General features: G+C 39.8%; 3 non-coding genes across 3 annotated transcripts; all 3 read right to left on the bottom strand.

Moving 5' to 3' along the window:
* Positions 1-7,422: 7,422 nt before the first annotated feature.
* On the bottom strand, positions 7,423-7,585 carry LOC135006698 (U1 spliceosomal RNA). The gene has a single exon (XR_010206852.1). It is a non-coding gene; the product is annotated as a U1 spliceosomal RNA (small nuclear RNA).
* Positions 7,586-8,240: 655 nt separating this feature from the next.
* Positions 8,241-8,403, bottom strand: LOC135006702 (U1 spliceosomal RNA). Its single transcript, XR_010206856.1, has one exon. It is a non-coding gene; the product is annotated as a U1 spliceosomal RNA (small nuclear RNA).
* A 152-nt stretch (positions 8,404-8,555) lies between these two features.
* LOC135006714 (U1 spliceosomal RNA) lies at positions 8,556-8,719 on the bottom strand. The gene has a single exon (XR_010206866.1). It is a non-coding gene; the product is annotated as a U1 spliceosomal RNA (small nuclear RNA).
* Between the last annotated feature and the right edge of the window lie 12,793 nt (positions 8,720-21,512).

The raw sequence follows: 21,512 nt of genomic DNA, 5'->3' as shown, positions 1-21,512 counted from the left end.
CATCCCGCTGTCGGATTCTCACAAGACTCGGATTCTATATAAGGAGCCGCGCGTCGCCGCCATTTTCACACGTGCATTGAGATTGATAGGGAGAGGACGTGGCTGGCGTCCTCTCCGTTTAGATTAGAAGATAGAGACGAGTGACATTTGATTTACTACTAATTTGGGGAGCAGTTGAACTTGTCAGGAGTACTCAGTAGTGCAGAGTTTTGCTGATAGTGACCACCAGTTTTATTATTTATAATCCGTTCTCTGCCTGAAAAAAAACGATACACATACCATATATGTGCTCAGCCTCAGTGTGCTGCATGATATATCATCTATGTATATCTGACTGTGCTGAGTGCTCACTGCTCACACAGCTTAATTGTGGGGGAGACTGGGGAGCAGTTATAGCAGGAGTACAGTGCACACTTTTGCTGCCAGTGTGACCACCAGTATATTGTCTGCCTGAAAAAGTTAAACACTCCTGTGGTGTTTTTTTTTTTTATTCTATAAACGCATTCTGCTGACAGTGTCCAGCAGGTCGGTCATACATTATATTATATAAATATTTACCTGCAGTAGTGTTATATTTTTTTTTCATCTCTATCATCTTTATCATCTCTATATTAGCAGACGCAGTACGGTAGTCCACGGCTGTGGCTATCTCTGTGTCGTCAGTGCTCGTCCATAATTGTATACCTACCTACCTGTGGTGGTTTTTTTTTTTCTATCTTCTTCATACTAGTAGTTTAGGAGTCTGCTGACAGTGTCCACCAGGTCCATCATTATATTATATACCTACAGTAGTAATATATTTATTATATTATCTATACTAGCAGACGCAGTACGGTAGTCCACGGCTGTGGCTATCTCTGTGTCGTCAGTGCTCGTCCATAATTGTATACCTACCTGTGGTGGGGTGTTTTTTTTCTATCTTCTTCATACTAGTAGTTTAGGAGTCTGCTGACAGTGTCCACCAGGTCCGTCATTATATTATATACCTACAGTAGTAATATATTTAGTATATTATCTATACTAGCAGACGCAGTACGGTAGTCCACGGCTGTACCTACCTCTGTGTCGTCACTCGTCCATAATTGTATACCTAACTGTGGTGGGGTTTTTTTTTCTATCTTCTTCATACTAGTAGTTTAGGAGTCTGCTGACAGTGTCCACCAGGTCCGTCATTATATTATATACCTACAGTAGTAATATATTTAGTATATTATCTATACTAGCAGACGCAGTACTGTAGTCCACGGCTGTACCTACCTCTGTGTCGTCACTCGTCCATAATTGTATACCTACCTGTGGTGGGGGTTTTTTTTCTATCTTCTTCATACTAGTAGTTTAGCAGTCTGCTGACAGTGTCCACCAGGTCCGTCATTATATTATATACCTACAGTAGTAATATATTTAGTATATTATCTATGCTAGCAGACGCAGTACGGTAGGCCACGGCTGTGGCTATCTCTGTGTCGTCAGTGCTCATCCATAATTGTATACCTACCTACCTGTGGTGGGTTTTTTTTTCTATCTTCTTCATACTAGTAGTTTAGGAGTCTGCTGACAGTGTCCACCAGGTCCGTCATTATATTATATACCTACAGTAGTAATATATTTAGTATATTATCTATACTAGCAGACGCAGTACGGTAGTCCACGGCTGTACCTACCTCTGTGTCGTCACTCGTCCATAATTGTATACCTACCTGTGGTGAAGTTTTTTTTCTATCTTCTTCATACTAGTAGTTTAGCAGTCTGCTGACAGTGTCCACCAGGTCCGTCATTACATTATATATACCTACAGTAGTTATATATATTTTTTTTTATATCATTAATTATCATCTCTATACTAGCAGACGCAGTACGGTAGGCCACGGCTGTGGCTATCTCTGTGTCGTCAGTGCTCGTCCATAATTGTATACCTACCTACCTGTGGTGGGGTTTTTTTTTCTGTCTTCATCATACTAGTAGTTTAGCAGTCTGCTGACAGTGTCCACCAGGTCCGTCATTATATAATATATACCTACAGTAGTTATATATATATTTTTTTTATATCATTAATTATCATCTCTATACTAGCAGACGCAGTACGGTAGTCCACGGCTGTAGCTACCTCTGTGTCGTCAGTCACTCGTCATCCATAAGTATACTAGTATCCATCCATCTCCATTGTTTACCTGAGGTGCCTTTTAGTTGTGCCTATTAAAATATGGAGAACAAAAATGTTGAGGTTCCAAAAATAGGGAAAGATCAAGATCCACTTCCACCTCGTGCTGAAGCTGCTGCCACTAGTCATGGCCGAGACGATGAAATTCCATCAACGTCGTCTGCCGAGGCCGATGCCCAATGTCATAGTACAGAGCATGTAAAATTCAAAACACAAAAGATCAGTAAAAAAAAGGACTCAAAAATCTAAATAAAAATCGTCGGAGGAGAAGCGTAAACTTGCCAATATGCCATTTACCACACGGAGTGGCAAGGAACGGCTGAGGCCCTGGCCTATGTTCATGGCTAGTGGTTCAGCTTCACATGAGGATGGAAGCACTCAGCCTCTCGCTAGAAAAATGAAAAGACTTAAGCTGGCAAAAGCACAGCAAAGAACTGTGCGTTCTTCAAAATCACAAATCCACAAGGAGAGTCCAATTGTGTCGGTTGCGATGCCTGACCTTCCCAACACTGGACGTGAAGAGCATGCACCTTCCACCATTTGCACACCCCCTGCAAGTGCTGGAAGGAGCACCCGCAGTCCAGTTCCTGATAGTCAGATTGAAGATGTCAGTGTTGAAGTACACCAGGATGAGGAGGATATGGGTGTTGCTGGCGCTGGGGAGGTGAGGTGGTTTGTTTAAGTCAGGCACCCGGGGAGACACCTGTTGTCCGTGGGAGGAATATGGCCATTGACATGCCTGGTGAAAATACCAAAAAAAACTGCTCTTCGGTGTGGAAGTATTTCAACAGAAATGCGAACAACAGGTGTCAAGCCGTGTGTTGCCTTTGTCAAGCTGTAATAAGTAGGGGTAAGGACGTTAACCACCTCGGAACATCCTCCCTTATACGTCACCTGCAGCGCATTCATCATAAGTCAGTGACAAGTTCAAAAACTTTGGGCGACAGCGGAAGCAGTCCACTGACCAGTAAATCCCTTCCTCTTGTAACCAAGCTCACGCAAACCACCCCACCAACTCCCTCAGTGTCAATTTCCTCCTTCCCCAGGAATGCCAATAGTCCTGCAGGCCATGTCACTGGCAATTCTGACGAGTTCTCTCCTGCCTGGGATTCCTCCGATGCATCCTTGAGTGTAACGCCTACTGCTGCTGGCGCTGCTGTTGTTGCTGCTGGGAGTCGATGGTCATCCCAGAGGGGAAGTCGTAAGACCACTTTTACTACTTCCACCAAGCAATTGACTGTCCAACAGTCCTTTGCAAGGAAGATGAAATATCACAGCAGTCATCCTGCTGCAAAGCGGATAACTGAGGCCTTGGCATCCTGGGCGGTGAGAAACGTGGTTCCGGTATCCATCATTACTTCAGAGCCAACTATAGACTTGATTGAGGTACTGTGTCCCCGGTACCAAATACCATCTAGGTTCCATTTCTCTAGGCAGGCGATACCGAAAATGTACACAGACCTCAGAAAAAGACTCACCAGTGTCCTAAAAAATGCAGTTGTACCCAATGTCCACTTAACCACGGACATGTGGACAAATGGGGCAGGGCAGACTCAGGACTATATGACTGTGACAGCCCACTGGGTAGATGTATTGACTCCCGCCGCAAGAACAGCAGCGGCGGCACCAGTAGCAGCATCTCGCAAACGCCAACTCTTTCCTAGGCAGGCTACGCTTTGTATCACCGCTTTCCAGAATACGCACACAGCTGAAAACCTCTTACGGCAACTGAGGAAGATCATCGCAGAATGGCTTACCCCAATTGGACTCTCCTGTGGATTTGTGGCATCGGACAACGCCAGCAATATTGTGCGTGCATTATATCTGGGCAAATTCCAGCACGTCCCATGTTTTGCACATACATTGAATTTGGTGGTGCAGAATTATTTAAAAAACGACAGGGGTGTGCAAGAGATGCTGTCGGTGGCCAGAAGAATTGCGGGACACTTTCGGCGTACAGGCACCACGTACAGAAGACTGGAGCAACACCAAAAACGCCTGAACCTGCCCTGCCATCATCTGAAGCAAGAAGTGGTAACGAGGTGGAATTCAACCCTCTATATGCTTCAGAGGATGGAGGAGCAGCAAAAGGCCATTCAAGCCTATACATCTGACCACGATATAGGAGGTGGAATGCACCTGTCTCAAGCGCAGTGGAGAATGATTTCAACGTTGTGCAAGGTTCTGCAACCTTTTGAACTTGCCACACGTGAAGTCAGTTCAGACACTGCCAGCCTGAGTCAGGTCATTCCCGTCATCAGGCTTTTGCAGAAGAAGCTGGAGACATTGAAGGAGGAGCTAAGACAGAGCGATTCCGCTAGGCATGTGGGACTTGTGGATGGAGCCCTTCATTCGCTTAACCAGGATTCACGGGTGGTCAATCTGTTGAAATCAGAGCACTACATTTTGGCCACCGTGCTCGATCCTAGATTTAAAACCTACGTTGTATCTCTCTTTCCGGCAGACACAAGTCTGCAGGGGTTCAAAGACCTGCTGGTGAGAAAATTATCAAGTCAAGTGGAACTTGATCGGTCAACAGCTCCTCCTTCACATTCTCCCGCAATTGGGGGTGCGAGGAAAAGGCTCAGAATTCCGAGCCCACCCGCTGGCGGTGATGCAGGGCAGTCTGGAGCGACTGCTGATGCTGACATCTGGTCCGGACTGAAGGACCTGCCAACGATTACGGACATGACGTCTACTGTCACTGCATATGATTCTCTCACCATTGAAAGAATGGTGGAGGATTATATGAGTGACCGCATCCAAGTAGGCACGTCAGACAGTCCGTACGTATACTGGCAGGAAAAAGAGGCAATTTGGAGGCCCTTGCACAAACTGGCTTTATTCTACCTAAGTTGCCCTCCCACAAGTAGTACTCCGAAAGAGTGTTTAGTGCCGGCGCTCACCTTGTCAGCAATCGGCGTACGAGGTTACTTCCAGAAAATGTGGAGAAGATGATGTTCATTAAAATGAATTATAATCAATTGCTCCGTGGAGACATTGACCAGCAGCAATTGCCTCCACAAAGTACACAGGGAGCTGAGATGGTAGATTCCAGTGGGGACGAATTGATAATCTGTGAGGAGGGGGATGTACACGGTGATGAATCGGAGGATGATGATGAGGTGGACATCTTGCCTCTGTAGAGCCAGTTTGTGCAAGGAGAGATTAATTGCTTCTTTTTTGGTGGGGGTCCAAACCAACCCGTCATTTCAGTCACAGTCGTGTGGCAGACCCTGTCACTGAAATGATGGGTTGGTTAAAGTGTGCATGTCCTGTTTATACAACATAAGGGTGGGTGGGAGTGCCCAAGGACAATTCCATCTTGCACCTCTTTTTTCTTTCATTTTTCTTTGCGTCATGTGCTGTTTGGGGAGTGTTTTTTGGAAGGGCCATCCTGCGTGACACTGCAGTGCCACTCCTAGATGGGCCAGGTGTTTGTGTCGGCCACTTGGGTCGCTGAGCTTAGTCACACAGCTACCTCATTGCGCCTCTTTTTTTCTTTGCGTCATGTGCTGTTTGGGGAGTGTTTTTTGGAAGGGCCATCCTGCGTGACACTGCAGTGACACTCCTAGATGGGCCAGGTGTTTGTGTCGGCCACTTGGGTCGCTGAGCTTAGTCACACAGCTACCTCATTGCGCCTCTTTTTTTCTTTGCGTCATGTGCTGTTTGGGGAGTGTTTTTTGGAAGGGCCATCTTGCGTGACACTGCAGTGCCACTCCTAGATGGGCCAGGTGTTTGTGTCGGCCACTTGGGTCGCTGAGCTTAGTCACACAGCTACCTCATTGCGCCTCTTTTTTTCTTTGCGTCATGTGCTGTTTGGGGAGTGTTTTTGGAAGGGCCATCCTGCGTGACACTGCAGTGCCACTCCTAGATGGGCCAGGTGTTTGTGTCGGCCACTTGGGTCGCTGAGCTTAGTCACACAGCTACCTCATTGCGCCTCTTTTTTTCTTTGCGTCATGTGCTGTTTGGGGAGTGTTTTTTGGAAGGGCCATCCTGCGTGACACTGCAGTGCCACTCCTAGATGGGCCAGGTGTTTGTGTCGGCCACTTGGGTCGCTGAGCTTAGTCACACAGCTACCTCATTGCGCCTCTTTTTTTCTTTGCGTCATGTGCTGTTTGGGGAGTGTTTTTTGGAAGGGCTATCCTGCGTGACACTGCAGTGCCACTCCTAGATGGGCCAGGTGTTTGTGTCGGCCACTTGGGTCGCTGAGCTTAGTCATCCAGCGACCTCGGTGCAAATTTTAGGACTAAAAATAATATTGTGAGGTGTAAGGTGTTAAGAATAGACTGAAAATGAGTGGAAATTATGGTTATTGAGGTTAATAATACTTTGGGATCAAAATGACTCCCAAATTCTATGAACAAGGGAAAATGTCATCATCCCGCTGTCGGATTCTCGCGAGATTCGGATTCCATATAAAGAGCTGCGCGTTGCCGCCATTTTTACTCGTGCATTGAAGAGAGAGCGGAGAGGACGTGGCTATGTTCTCTCAGTGGAAATCTCAATATCAGTGCTCAGTATCAGTGGATACTTATTGCTGCTCAGTAATACTAGTAGTGTGTCTCTCCTGCTCAGTGTCAGTTCTCAGTAGTATCCTCATCAGTGCTCAGTATCACTGCTCATTGTCTTGTGCTGCATTGTTGTGCTCAGCATACTACAGTACATTACTAATAGTCCAGTGCTGCATCTTGCTGCTCAGTGTCAGTTCTAGTATCCTCATCAGTGCTCACTATCACTGCTCATTGCATTGTGGTGTTCTGTATACTACAGTAACATAGTAATATAGTAACATATAGTAACATAGTTTTTGAGGTTGAATAGAGGCAAATTGCCCATCGTGTTCAACCTGTTTTAAGTTGTGATGATTCTACATACTTGCTTAATAATGTATTATGACTAGTTAGCTACTACAACTCATGTTACCCCCGGATTAACCATGTTGATATTTTAAGTATTATAAACTTGGATAGCTTTTTCATTCAGAAATGTATCCATTCCTTTTTTAAATCCAATTACAGAGTCCGCCATTACCACCTTCCCTGGCAGGGAATTCCACATCCTGATTGCCCTAACAGTGAAGATCATAGTATCTCACCTGGCAGGTAAGTAGGAGTTGGGCCAGAGCTGTGGAGGATTGCTGCTCGGGCACCCCCTGTGAAGTGAAGGAGATCCAACTGAGGCAGCACAAGGGAACTCTCGAAAGAAGAACAAGGCTAGAGGAAGATCTGAGACAAAGAAATCTGACTTTTACCAGAGCTGACCAGAGGAAAGCACAAACACAGTCCCCCACTACCACAAATAATGCAGTCGAGTTTCCCACATTTTGGAAATCACAGGGGTCAGCATACCCAGAATGCAATGAATGAACCTCACCCTGGGAGAACAATCTTCATGACCATGGTATCGCCTATGCAAAATAAGTATGATTTGGGATAGGGCTGGGGAGGGCCGCTGCTCAGGCACATCTCTGTCAAGTATAGGAGATTCAACTGAGGCAGCACAAGGGAACTCTCATCTGGGGACAACAACTGCAGGGAGAACACATATTTTCAGATGAACATGGGAGGGCAGAAGGCTGCCTAATACTGAAGCACCCCCAAACAACAAACCAAATGCAACAACTAGTACAAGCATTCCTGGGGGAAGTTCTGCAGAAGACGGATTTGCATACGGTGATGTCATCCAAGCAGTGGGCCAAAGTTGGCTGGAACCCTCATCTGCATATGAAAAGAGAAAAGGGGCATGCAGGGCATGGCGGCCTTTTGCGGCGCTTGGATGACCCTTAGTTCGCATTAAACACCCCCACCCTCCTTCGGTGTGGGGCTCATGTTGACAATGCCCCAGCCCCTGAAGCATTCAAGCTGATTTCTTACAGCAGCTTGGCACTGTAACAGCTCCAGAGCTGCTCTGTAAGGCAAGTAAAAGGGTGTGTAGTTTGCATTGTGCATTGGAAGGCACAAAGTAAGCAGACAGGAGGAGAAGTCAGGATAGTGCACAAGGGTATAAAAGGGAGGGGCTCAAGAAAAAAGAAGTGGAAACAGACAGCAAACTAGGCTGGAGAGAGACCTGAGACAAAGAGATCTGAATTATACGAGAGCCGACCAGGGGAAACACAAATTATGCAGTCAAGTTTCCCACATTTGGGGAAATCGCAGGGGCAGCACACCCAGAGTGCAATGGGTAAGCCTTGCCCTGGAAGAAGCACCTTCATGATCATAGTATCTCACCTGGCAGGTAAGTAGGAGTTGGGCTTGAGCTGGGGAGGGTCGCTGCTCGGGCACCGCCCTGTCAACTGAAGGAGATCCAACTGAGGAAGCACAAGGGAACTCTCGAAAGAAGAACAAGGCTAGAGGAAGATCTGAAACAAAGAAATCTGACTTTTACCAGAGCTGACCAGAGGAAAACACAAACACAGTCCCCCACTACCACAAATAATGCAGTCGAGTTACCCACATTTGGGGAAATCACAGGGATCAGCATACCCAAAATGCAATGAATGAACCTCACCCTGGGAGAACAATCTTCATGACCATGGTATCTCCTATGCAAAATAAGTATGATTTGGGATAGGGCTGGGGAGGGCCGCTGCTCAGGCACATCTCTGTCAAGTAAAGGAGATTCAACTGAGGCAGCACAAGGGAACTCTCATCTTGGGACAACAACTGCAGGGAGAACACATATTTTCAGATGAACATGGGAGGGCAGAAGGCTGCCTAATACTGAAGCACCCCCAAACAACAAACCAAATGCAACAACTAGTGCAAGCATTCCGGGGGGAAGGCCTGCAGCAGATGGATTTGCATATGGTGATGTCATCCAAGCAGTGGGTCAAAGTTGGCTTCAATCCTCATCTGCATATGAAAAGAGAAAAGGGGCGTGCAGGGTATGGCGGCCTTTTGCGGCGCTTGGATGACCCCTAGTTCGCATTAAACACCTCCACCCTCCTTTGGTGTGGGGCTCATGTTGACAATGCCCCAGCCTCTGAAGCATTCAAGCTTATTTCTTACAGCAGCTTGGCACTGAAACAGCTCCAGAGCTGCTCCGTAAGGCAAGTAAAAGGGTGTGGGCCCTGCAGCACTACCTGTAGTTTGCATTGTGCATTGGAAGGCACAAAGTAAGCAGACAGGAGGAGAAGTCAGGATAGTGCACAAGGGTTAGCTGAACACACTAACCGATTGCGCCACAGAGACACTTTGCAAAAAGTATATACTGACAAAGACTAATAAGCATTCATCTAGAACGTTTCCTAGAAAAACTTTAAAAAGTCAATAATCTGGAGAGTGTTTGTAAGATGTTTCTTCCAGCAACCAATGAAGAAACACATTGGTACTTTCGCATGATGAGTGAGTGCTTCAGGATCTCTTGCACTTACATGTGCAGCAGAGTACTGCAATGGAAGCATGCTGGGTCCATAACCCAGAGGTAGGCAGATTGAAACTATCCTTTGCTATATGCATTTTTTTGTTGTTCATTAAAGTAATCCAAAACTGGGATTGATATTTTAGCTTTTATTTTTACTTAAAGTACAATAACTTTTACCATTTTAATTTGTTTTAATAGTATATTGACAGTATTGTTTTCTTTCAAAAATCCACTTAATTTTCTTTACCCTATTATTAAAATGGTAATTGACAAAAACAAACTACATTGTCACCAGAAGGGCAATACAAAATGTACAAGTGATATATTAAAATCATCTTTCCAGCTTGAATTTCAATGATGCATTGGGGCAACGATTTTGTGCGAAACATCTTCACCCTTAAATAAAGATTTTCTTAATTCCTTACCTGTGTGCTAATTAGATATCACCTTGTTTTCACATTAAACAGACTTCCACATGAGAAAGCAGCAAGGATGCAGTGGCGTTAATGTTTCCTGGTGTCAACCTGTATTATTTCAGTAGATATTGAAATGAGGATGCATCTTGCTGCCTTTCCAATGAAGCAAGTTTAATTTAGTAATAGGTGAAAAACCATCCCTACAAATATGTTAATCAGATACTTGGCTTTGTGGACACTTTTCAGAGAACAAATTAGTTAGCATAAAAATAAAGCCAGAAAATGAAGAGCTGTTTAATCACTCAATTGGATTTTTCTGCCAGCATTTTTCTTTTTCTCTGCAACCCACTGCTAAATTGTGCTTCCTAGCTGTTTTTATAAAATCACTGAATCAAATCTAACTCTGATTACATCAGAGAAGGCCAGGTACCCTACACCATAACAGGGGGTTTGAAATTTTGACTTGTCTACTTAAAGATCACCAAAATCTGATAACAAGGTCAATTAAGTCCCTGGGTGGGATTGAACCACCAACCTTTTGGTTAATAGCCTTACACACTAACTGATTGCGCCACCGCGACACTTTGCAAAAGTACATACTGACAAAGGCTAATAAGCATTCATCTAGAACGATTCCTAGAAACATTTTAAAAAGTCAATAATGTGGAGAGTTTTTGTATGATGTTTCTTCCATCAACCAATGAAGAAACACATTGGTACTTTCCCATGATGAGTGAGTGCTTCAGGATCTCTTGCACTTACATGTGCAGCAGAGTACTGTAATGGAAGCATGCTGGGTCCATAACCCAGAGGTAGGCAGATTGAAACTATCCTCTGCTATATGCATTTTTTTTTGTTAATTAAAGTAATCCAAAACTGGGATTGATATTTTTGCTCTTTTATTTTTACTTAAAGTACAATAACTTTTACCATTTTAATTTGTTTTAATAGTATATTGACAGTATTGTTTTCTTTCAAAAATCCAATTAATTTTCTTTACCCGATTATTAAAATGGTAATTGACAAAAGCAAACTACATTGTCACCAGAAGAGCAATACAAAATGTACAAGTGATATATTAAAATCATCTTTCCAGCTTGAATTTCAATGATGCATTGGGGCAACGATTTTGTGAGAAACATCTTCACCCTTAAATAAAGATTTTCTTAATTCCTTACCTGTGTGCTAATTAGATATCACCTTGTTTTCACATTAAACAGACTTCCACATGAGAAAGCAGCAAGGATGCAGTGGCGTTAATGTTTCCTGGTGTCAACCTGTATTATTTCAGTAGATATTGAAATGAGGATGCATCTTGCTGCCTTTCCAATGAAGCAAGTTTAATTTAGTAATAGGTGAAAAACCATCCCTACAACGATGTTAATCAGATACTTGGCTTTGTGGACACTTTTCAGAGAACAAATTTGTTAGCATAAAAATAAAGCCAGAAAATGAAGAGCTGTTTAATCAGTCAATTGGATTTTTTTGCCAGCATATTTCTTTTTCTCTGCAACCCACTGCTAAATTGTGCTTCCTAGCTGTTTTTATAAAATCACTGAATCAAATCTAACTCTGATTACATCAGAGAAGGCCAGGTACCCTACACCATAACAGGGGTTTTCGAAATTTTGACTTGTCTACTTAAAGATCACCAAAATCTGATAACAAGGTCAATTAAGTCCCTGGGTGGGATTGAACCACCAACCTTTTGGTTAATAGCCTTACACACTAACTGATTGCGCCACCGCGACACTTTGCAAAAGTACATACTGACAAAGGCTAATAAGCATTCATCTAGAACGATTCCTAGAAACATTTTAAAAAGTCAATAATGTGGAGAGTTTTTGTATGATGTTTCTTCCATCAACCAATGAAGAAACACATTGGTACTTTCCCATGATGAGTGAGTGCTTCAGGATCTCTTGCACTTACATGTGCAGCAGAGTACTGTAATGGAAGCATGCTGGGTCCATAACCCAGAGGTAGGCAGATTGAAACTATCCTCTGCTATATGCATTTTTTTTTGTTAATTAAAGTAATCCAAAACTGGGATTGATATTTTTGCTCTTTTATTTTTACTTAAAGTACAATAACTTTTACCATTTTAATTTGTTTTAATAGTATATTGACAGTATTGTTTTCTTTCAAAAATCCAATTAATTTTCTTTACCCGATTATTAAAATGGTAATTGACAAAAGCAAACTACATTGTCACCAGAAGAGCAATACAAAATGTACAAGTGATATATTAAAATCATCTTTCCAGCTTGAATTTCAATGATGCATTGGGGCAACGATTTTGTGAGAAACATCTTCAGCCTTAAATAAAGATTTTCTTAATTCCTTACCTGTGTGCTAATTAGATATCACCTTGTTTTCACATTAAACAGACTTCCACATGAGAAAGCAGCAAGGATGCAGTGGCGTTAATGTTTCCTGGTGTCAACCTGTATTATTTCAGTAGATATTGAAATGAGGATGCATCTTGCTGCCTTTCCAATGAAGCAAGTTTAATTTAGTAATAGGTGAAAAACCATCCCTACAAAGATGTTAATCAGATACTTGGCTTTGTGGACACTTTTCAGAGAACAAATTTGTTAGCATAAAAATAAAGCCAGAAAATGAAGAGCTGTTTAATCAGTCAATTGGATTTTTTTGCCAGCATATTTCTTTTTCTCTGCAACCCACTGCTAAATTGTGCTTCCTAGCTGTTTTTATAAAATCACTGAATCAAATCTAACTCTGATTACATCAGAGAAGGCCAGGTACCCTACACCATAACAGGGGTTTTCGAAATTTTGACTTGTCTACTTAAATATCACCAAAATCTGATCACAAGGTCAATTACATCCCTGGGTGGGATTGAACCACCAACCTTTTGATTAATAGCTGAACACACTAACCGATTGCGCCACAGAGACACTTTGCAAAAAGTACATACTGACAAAGACTAATAAGCATTCATCTAGAACGTTTCCTAGAAAAACTTTAAAAAGTCAATAATCTGGAGAGTTTTTGTAAGATGTTTCTTCCAGCAACCAATGAAGAAACACATTGGTACTTTCGCATGATGAGTGAGTGCTTCAGGATCTCTTGCACTTACATGTGCAGCAGAGTACTGCACTGGAAGCATGCTGGGCCCATAACCCAGAGGTAGGCAGATTGAAACTATCCTTTGCTATATGCATTTTTTTTTTGTTCATTAAAGTAATCCAAAACTGGGATTGATATTTTAGCTTTTATTTTTACTTAAAGTACAATAACTTTTACCATTTTAATTTTTTTTAATAGTATATTGACAGTATTGTTTTCTTTCAAAAATCCAATTAATTTTCTTTACCCGATTATTAAAATGGTAATTGACAAAAACAAACTACATTGTCACCAGAAGGGCAATACAAAATGTACAAGTGATATATTAAAATCATCTTTCCAGCTTGAATTTCAATGATGCATTGGGGCAACGATTTTGTGAGAAACATCTTCACCCTTAAATAAAGATTTTCTTAATTCCTTACCTGTGTGCTAATTAGATATCACCTTGTTTTCACATTAAACAGACTTCCACATGAGAAAGCAGCAAGGATGCAGTGGCGTTAATGTTTCCTGGTGTCAACCTGTATTATTTCAGTAGATATTGAAATGAGGATGCATCTTGCTGCCTTTCCAATGAAGCAAGTTTAATTTAGTAATAGGTGAAAAACCATCCCTACAAATATGTTAATCAGATACTTGGCTTTGTGGACACTTTTCAGAGAACAAATTAGTTAGCATAAAAATAAAGCCAGAAAATGAAGAGCTGTTTAATCACTCAATTGGATTTTTCTGCCAGCATTTTTCTTTTTCTCTGCAACCCACTGCTAAATTGTGCTTCCTAGCTGTTTTTATAAAATCACTGAATCAAATCTAACTCTGATTACATCAGAGAAGGCCAGGTACCCTACACCATAACAGGGGGTTTGAAATTTTGACTTGTCTACTTAAAGATCACCAAAATCTGATAACAAGGTCAATTAAGTCCCTGGGTGGGATTGAACCACCAACCTTTTGGTTAAAAGCCTTACACACTAACTGATTGCGCCACCGCGACACTTTGCAAAAGTACATACTGACAAAGGCTAATAAGCATTCATCTAGAACGATTCCTAGAAACATTTTAAAAAGTCAATAATGTGGAGAGTTTTTGTATGATGTTTCTTCCATCAACCAATGAAGAAACACATTGGTACTTTCCCATGATGAGTGAGTGCTTCAGGATCTCTTGCACTTACATGTGCAGCAGAGTACTGTAATGGAAGCATGCTGGGTCCATAACCCAGAGGTAGGCAGATTGAAACTATCCTCTGCTATATGCATTTTTTTTTGTTAATTAAAGTAATCCAAAACTGGGATTGATATTTTTGCTCTTTTATTTTTACTTAAAGTACAATAACTTTTACCATTTTAATTTGTTTTAATAGTATATTGACAGTATTGTTTTCTTTCAAAAATCCAATTAATTTTCTTTACCCGATTATTAAAATGGTAATTGACAAAAGCAAACTACATTGTCACCAGAAGAGCAATACAAAATGTACAAGTGATATATTAAAATCATCTTTCCAGCTTGAATTTCAATGATGCATTGGGGCAACGATTTTGTGAGAAACATCTTCACCCTTAAATAAAGATTTTCTTAATTCCTTACCTGTGTGCTAATTAGATATCACCTTGTTTTCACATTAAACAGACTTCCACATGAGAAAGCAGCAAGGATGCAGTGGCGTTAATGTTTCCTGGTGTCAACCTGTATTATTTCAGTAGATATTGAAATGAGGATGCATCTTGCTGCCTTTCCAATGAAGCAAGTTTAATTTAGTAATAGGTGAAAAACCATCCCTACAAAGATGTTAATCAGATACTTGGCTTTGTGGACACTTTTCAGAGAACAAATTTGTTAGCATAAAAATAAAGCCAGAAAATGAAGAGCTGTTTAATCAGTCAATTGGATTTTTTTGCCAGCATATTTCTTTTTCTCTGCAACCCACTGCTAAATTGTGCTTCCTAGCTGTTTTTATAAAATCACTGAATCAAATCTAACTCTGATTACATCAGAGAAGGCCAGGTACCCTACACCATAACAGGGGTTTTCGAAATTTTGACTTGTCTACTTAAATATCACCAAAATCTGATCACAAGGTCAATTACGTCCCTGGGTGGGATTGAACCACCAACCTTTTGATTAATAGCTGAACACACTAACCGATTGCGCCACAGAGACACTTTGCAAAAAGTACATACTGACAAAGACTAATAAGCATTCATCTAGAACGTTTCCTAGAAAAACTTTAAAAAGTCAATAATCTGGAGAGTTTTTGTAAGATGTTTCTTCCAGCAACCAATGAAGAAACACATTGGTACTTTCGCATGATGAGTGAGTGCTTCAGGATCTCTTGCACTTACATGTGCAGCAGAGTACTGCACTGGAAGCATGCTGGGCCCATAACCCAGAGGTAGGCAGATTGAAACTATCCTTTGCTATATGCATTTTTTTTTTGTTCATTAAAGTAATCCAAAACTGGGATTGATATTTTAGCTTTTATTTTTACTTAAAGTACAATAACTTTTACCATTTTAATTTTTTTTAATAGTATATTGACAGTATTGTTTTCTTTCAAAAATCCAATTAATTTTCTTTACCCGATTATTAAAATGGTAATTGACAAAAACAAACTACATTGTCACCAGAAGAGCAATACAAAATGTACAAGTGATATATTAAAATCATCTTTTCAGCTTGAATTTCAATGATGCATTGGGGCAACGATTTTGTGAGAAACATCTTCACCCTTAAATAAAGATTTTCTTAATTCCTTACCTGTGTGCTAATTAGATATCACCTTGTTTTCACATTAAACAGACTTCCACATGAGAAAGCAGCAAGGATGCAGTGGCGTTAATGTTTCCTGGTGTCAACCTGTATTATTTCAGTAGATATTGAAATGAGGATGCATCTTGCTGCCTTTCCAATGAAGCAAGTTTAATTTAGTAATAGGTGAAAAACCATCACTACAAATATGTTAATCAGATACTTGGCTTTGTGGACACTTTTCAGAGAACAAATTAGTTAGCATAAAAATAAAGCCAGAAAATGAAGAGCTGTTTAATCATTCAATTGGATTTTTCTGCCAGCATATTTCTTTTTCTCTGCAACCCACTGCTAAATTGTGCTTCCTAGCTGTTTTTATAAAATCACTGAATCAAATCTAACTCTGATTACATCAGAGAAGGCCAGGTACCCTACACCATAAGAGGGGGTTTGCAATTTTGACTTGTCTACTTAAATATCACCAAAATCTGATCACAAGGTCAATTACGTCCCTGGGTGGGATTAAACCACCAACCTTTTGATTAATAGCTGAACACACTAACCGATTGCGCCACAGAGACACTTTGCGAAAAGTATATACTGACAAAGACTAATAAGCATTCATCTAGAACGTTTCCTAGAAAAACTTTAAAAAGTCAATAATCTGGAGAGTGTTTGTAAGATGTTTCTTCCAGCAACCAATGAAGAAACACATTGGTACTTTCGCATGATGAGTGAGTGCTTCAGGATCTCTTGCACTTACATGTGCAGCAGAGTACTGCACTGGAAGCATGCTGGGCCCATAACCCAGAGGTAGGCAGATTGAAACTATCCTTTGCTATATGCATTTTTTTTTTGTTCATTAAAGTAATCCAAAACTGGGATTGATATTTTAGCTTTTATTTTTACTTAAAGTACAATAACTTTTACCATTTTAATTTTTTTTAATAGTATATTGACAGTATTGTTTTCTTTCAAAAATCCAATTAATTTTCTTTACCCGATTATTAAAATGGTAATTGACAAAAACAAACTACATTGTCACCAGAAGAGCAATACAAAATGTACAAGTGATATATTAAAATCATCTTTCCAGCTTGAATTTCAATGATGCATTGGGGCAACGATTTTGTGAGAAACATCTTCACCCTTAAATAAAGATTTTCTTAATTCCTTACCTGTGTGCTAATTAGATATCACCTTGTTTTCACATTAAACAGACTTCCACATGAGAAAGCAGCAAGGATGCAGTGGCGTTAATGTTTCCTGGTGTCAACCTGTATTATTTCAGTAGATATTGAAATGAGGATGCATCTTGCTGCCTTTCCAATGAAGCAAGTTTAATTTAGTAATAGGTGAAAAACCATCCCTACAAATATGTTAATCAGATACTTGGCTTTGTGGACACTTTTCAGAGAACAAATTAGTTAGCATAAAAATAAAGCCAGAAAATGAAGAGCTGTTTAATCACTCAATTGGATTTTTCTGCCAGCATTTTTCTTTTTCTCTGCAACCCACTGCTAAATTGTGCTTCCTAGCTGTTTTTATAAAATCACTGAATCAAATCTAACTCTGATTACATCAGAGAAGGCCAGGTACCCTACACCATAACAGGGGGTTTGAAATTTTGACTTGTCTACTTAAAGATCACCAAAATCTGATAACAAGGTCAATTAAGACCCTGAGTGGGATTGAACCACCAACCTTTTGGTTAAAAGCCTTACACACTAACTGATTGCGCCTCCGCGACACTTTGCAAAAGTACATACTGACAAAGGCTAATAAGCATTCATCTAGAACGATTCCTAGAAACATTTTAAAAAGTCAATAATGTGGAGAGTTTTTGTATGATGTTTCTTCCATCAACCAATGAAGAAACACATTGGTACTTTCCCATGATGAGTGAGTGCTTCAGGATCTCTTGCACTTACATGTGCAGCAGAGTACTGTAATGGAAGCATGCTGGGTCCATAACCCAGAGGTAGGCAGATTGAAACTATCCTCTGCTATATGCATTTTTTTTTTGTTAATTAAAGTAATCCAAAACTGGGATTGATATTTTTGCTCTTTTATTTTTACTTAAAGTACAATAACTTTTACCATTTTAATTTGTTTTAATAGTATATTGACAGTATTGTTTTCTTTCAAAAATCCAATTAATTTTCTTTACCCGATTATTAAAATGGTAATTGACAAAAGCAAACTACATTGTCACCAGAAGAGCAATACAAAATGTACAAGTGATATATTAAAATCATCTTTCCAGCTTGAATTTCAATGATGCATTGGGGCAACGATTTTGTGAGAAACATCTTCACCCTTAAATAAAGATTTTCTTAATTCCTTACCTGTGTGCTAATTAGATATCACCTTGTTTTCACATTAAACAGACTTCCACATGAGAAAGCAGCAAGGATGCAGTGGCGTTAATGTTTCCTGGTGTCAACCTGTATTATTTCAGTAGATATTGAAATGAGGATGCATCTTGCTGCCTTTCCAATGAAGCAAGTTTAATTTAGTAATAGGTGAAAAACCATCCCTACAAAGATGTTAATCAGATACTTGGCTTTGTGGACACTTTTCAGAGAACAAATTTGTTAGCATAAAAATAAAGCCAGAAAATGAAGAGCTGTTTAATCAGTCAATTGGATTTTTTTGCCAGCATATTTCTTTTTCTCTGCAACCCACTGCTAAATTGTGCTTCCTAGCTGTTTTTATAAAATCACTGAATCAAATCTAACTCTGATTACATCAGAGAAGGCCAGGTACCCTACACCATAACAGGGGTTTTCGAAATTTTGACTTGTCTACTTAAATATCACCAAAATCTGATCACAAGGTCAATTACGTCCCTGGGTGGGATTGAACCACCAACCTTTTGATTAATAGCTGAACACACTAACCGATTGCGCCACAGAGACACTTTGCAAAAAGTACATACTGACAAAGACTAATAAGCATTCATCTAGAACGTTTCCTAGAAAAACTTTAAAAAGTCAATAATCTGGAGAGTTTTTGTAAGATGTTTCTTCCAGCAACCAATGAAGAAACACATTGGTACTTTCGCATGATGAGTGAGTGCTTCAGGATCTCTTGCACTTACATGTGCAGCAGAGTACTGCACTGGAAGCATGCTGGGCCCATAAGCCAGAGGTAGGCAGATTGAAACTATCCTTTGCTATATGCATTTTTTTTTTGTTCATTAAAGTAATCCAAAACTGGGATTGATATTTTAGCTTTTATTTTTACTTAAAGTACAATAACTTTTACCATTTTAATTTTTTTTAATAGTATATTGACAGTATTGTTTTCTTTCAAAAATCCAATTAATTTTCTTTACCCGATTATTAAAATGGTAATTGACAAAAACAAACTACATTGTCACCAGAAGAGCAATACAAAATGTACAAGTGATATATTAAAATCATCTTTTCAGCTTGAATTTCAATGATGCATTGGGGCAACGATTTTGTGAGAAACATCTTCACCCTTAAATAAAGATTTTCTTAATTCCTTACCTGTGTGCTAATTAGATATCACCTTGTTTTCACATTAAACAGACTTCCACATGAGAAAGCAGCAAGGATGCAGTGGCGTTAATGTTTCCTGGTGTCAACCTGTATTATTTCAGTAGATATTGAAATGAGGATGCATCTTGCTGCCTTTCCAATGAAGCAAGTTTAATTTAGTAATAGGTGAAAAACCATCACTACAAATATGTTAATCAGATACTTGGCTTTGTGGACACTTTTCAGAGAACAAATTAGTTAGCATAAAAATAAAGCCAGAAAATGAAGAGCTGTTTAATCATTCAATTGGATTTTTCTGCCAGCATATTTCTTTTTCTCTGCAACCCACTGCTAAATTGTGCTTCCTAGCTGTTTTTATAAAATCACTGAATCAAATCTAACTCTGATTACATCAGAGAAGGCCAGGTACCCTACACCATAAGAGGGGGTTTGCAATTTTGACTTGTCTACTTAAATATCACCAAAATCTGATCACAAGGTCAATTACGTCCCTGGGTGGGATTGAACCACCAACCTTTTGATTAATAGCTGAACACACTAACCGATTGCGCCACAGAGACACTTTGCGAAAAGTATATACTGACAAAGACTAATAAGCATTCATCTAGAACGTTTCCTAGAAAAACTTTAAAAAGTCAATAATCTGGAGAGTGTTTGTAAGATGTTTCTTCCAGCAACCAATGAAGAAACACATTGGTACTTTCGCATGATGAGTGAGTGCTTCAGGATCTCTTGCACTTACATGTGCAGCAGAGTACTGCACTGGAAGCATGCTGGGCCCATAACCCAGAGGTAGGCAGATTGAAACTATCCTTTGCTATATGCATTTTTTTTTTGTTCATTAAAGTAATCCAAAACTGGGATTGATATTTTAGCTTTTATTTTTACTTAAAGTACAATAACTTTTACCATTTTAATTTTTTTTAATAGTATATTGACAGTATTGTTTTCTTTCAAAAATCCAATTAATTTTCTTTACCCGATTATTAAAATGGTAATTGACAAAAACAAACTACATTGTCACCAGAAGAGCAATACAAAATGTACAAGTGATATATTAAAATCATCTTTCCAGCTTGAATTTCAATGATGCATTGGGGCAACGATTTTGTGAGAAACATCTTCACCCTTAAATAAAGATTTTCTTAATTCCTTACCTGTGTGCTAATTAGATATCACCTTGTTTTCACATTAAACAGACTTCCACATGAGAAAGCAGCAAGGATGCAGTGGCGTTAATGTTTCCTGGTGTCAACCTGTATTATTTCAGTAGATATTGAAATGAGGATGCATCTTGCTGCCTTTCCAATGAAGCAAGTTTAATTTAGTAATAGGTGAAAAACCATCCCTACAAATATGTTAATCAGATACTTGGCTTTGTGGACACTTTTCAGAGAACAAATTAGTTAGCATAAAAATAAAGCCAGAAAATGAAGAGCTGTTTAATCACTCAATTGGATTTTTCTGCCAGCATTTTTCTTTTTCTCTGCAACCCACTGCTAAATTGTGCTTCCTAGCTGTTTTTATAAAATCACTGAATCAAATCTAACTCTGATTACATCAGAGAAGGCCAGGTACCCTACACCATAACAGGGGGTTTGAAATTTTGACTTGTCTACTTAAAGATCACCAAAATCTGATAACAAGGTCAATTAAGACCCTGGGTGGGATTGAACCACCAACCTTTTGGTTAAAAGCCTTACACACTAACTGATTGCGCCTCCGCGACACTTTGCAAAAGTACATACTGACAAAGGCTAATAAGCATTCATCTAGAACGATTCCTAGAAACATTTTAAAAAGTCAATAATGTGGAGAGTTTTTGTATGATGTTTCTTCCATCAACCAATGAAGAAACACATTGGTACTTTCCCATGATGAGTGAGTGCTTCAGGATCTCTTGCACTTACATGTGCAGCAGAGTACTGTAATGGAAGCATGCTGGGTCCATAACCCAGAGGTAGGCAGATTGAAACTATCCTCTGCTATATGCATTTTTTTTTTGTTAATTAAAGTAATCCAAAACTGGGATTGATATTTTTGCTCTTTTATTTTTACTTAAAGTACAATAACTTTTACCATTTTAATTTGTTTTAATAGTATATTGACAGTATTGTTTTCTTTCAAAAATCCAATTAATTTTCTTTACCCGATTATTAAAATGGTAATTGACAAAAGCAAACTACATTGTCACC

Source organism: Pseudophryne corroboree, unplaced genomic scaffold (genome assembly GCF_028390025.1).
Source record: "Pseudophryne corroboree isolate aPseCor3 unplaced genomic scaffold, aPseCor3.hap2 scaffold_2159, whole genome shotgun sequence".
Taxonomy (NCBI): domain Eukaryota; kingdom Metazoa; phylum Chordata; class Amphibia; order Anura; family Myobatrachidae; genus Pseudophryne; species Pseudophryne corroboree.
This window is presented reverse-complemented; position numbering and strand designations above follow the sequence as displayed.